We start from the raw sequence: 1,351 nt of genomic DNA, 5'->3' as shown, positions 1-1,351 counted from the left end.
TATAATATAATGTAGATGTGCTGGAAACATCAGATCAGGGCAGGTCAAGTGTTTTCTATGGTGACAGGCAGACACATATTGAGCAACAAACATACAGCAGTTCTTCTGTTCTCCTAACAGATATGGCAGTTTGTTTCCAGAATTTAATTGCCCTTTTTTGTATCTTTATGATTAGAGGATATTTGCCTAATTCTGCCCTGCATTCGTTATTTGTTGTGTGCCGGTGCACGTGTAATATATTTTTACATATGTTCTGCATGCAGGGTCTCAATCGGATGTTTTTCCCATTTGGTGAAATCTTGATTTGGATTTGTCAGTGGACCCCACACCTCACCGCCATAGAGGGCAATGGGCTCAATTACTGATTCTAATATTTTCAGCCAAATTCTAATGGGGATTTCTATAAGACATTGCCGTTTTATGGCATAGAAGGCCCTGCGTGCTTTATCTCTCAGTTGATTCACATCATGATTAAAGTTTCCCGTGGATGTGATTTTCAAACCCAGGTAGTTGTAGTGTGACGTGTGTGTTATCTGCTTAGTGCCTAATGTAAATGTGTGATGTGTTCCCTGGGATCTGGATCTTTTCTGAAAGATCATAATTCTGGTTTTCTTCAGGTTGACTGTCAGAGCCCAGGTCTGGCAGTATTGCTCTAGCAGGTCCAGGTTCTGCTGTAAAGCGTGTTGAGTGGGAGACAGCAGAAGCAGATCGTCTGCATACAGCAGGCAACTGATCAGTGAGTTGTGTAGGGTGAGGCCAGGGGCTGCAGATCGCTCCAGACTGCTCGCCAGTTCATTGATGTAAATGTTAAATAACATTGGGCTTAAGCAGCAGCCCTGGCTCACTCCACGCTCCTGGGAAAGATACCTCGTACGTTTGGTGCTGATTTTTACGCCACATTTACTTTCAGTGTACATTGATTTGATAAGGTCATAGGTTTTACCTCCTATGCCACTTTCAATAAGTTTTTGAGACTTTAGTCTTTGCAACTTCAGGGATCTTATCTATGCACGATCAGCTTGTAACACTCCAAAGAGAAAGGAAAACTTGAAATCGCATCATATGACCCCTTTAACTATAACTAAAACTAAAAATATTAAAAATTATTTTCATTAAATAAATATTAAATAAAATATAAATATTACATGAAAAACTAAAAAAAGGAAAATTAGAAATGCTGCCTTGGCAACTAATTGAAATAAATAACTTTAAAGGGGTCATATGATGCGATTTCAATTTTTACTTTCTCTTTGGAGTGTTACAAGCTCTTGGTGCAAAAAGAAGATCTGTAAAGTTGCAAAGACTAAAGTCTCAAATCCAAAGAGATATTCTTTATAAAAGTTAAGAGTCA

At 38.6% G+C, this 1,351-nt stretch overlaps 1 protein-coding gene across 1 annotated transcript in view; it reads right to left on the bottom strand.

The window, feature by feature from the left end:
• LOC107671120 (prolyl 4-hydroxylase subunit alpha-1-like) overlaps positions 1 to 1,351 on the bottom strand; it is a 14,177-nt gene that overhangs the window by 6,736 nt on the left and 6,090 nt on the right. The gene's annotated exons all lie outside the window — the stretch shown is intronic.

The sequence above is a fragment of the Sinocyclocheilus anshuiensis genome, unplaced genomic scaffold, assembly GCF_001515605.1.
Source record: "Sinocyclocheilus anshuiensis isolate Anshui unplaced genomic scaffold, SAMN03320099.WGS_v1.1 scaffold861, whole genome shotgun sequence".
Lineage (NCBI taxonomy): Eukaryota > Metazoa > Chordata > Actinopteri > Cypriniformes > Cyprinidae > Sinocyclocheilus > Sinocyclocheilus anshuiensis.
The sequence above is the reverse complement of the archived record's forward strand: the minus strand, read 5'-3'. Positions and strand labels throughout refer to the sequence as shown.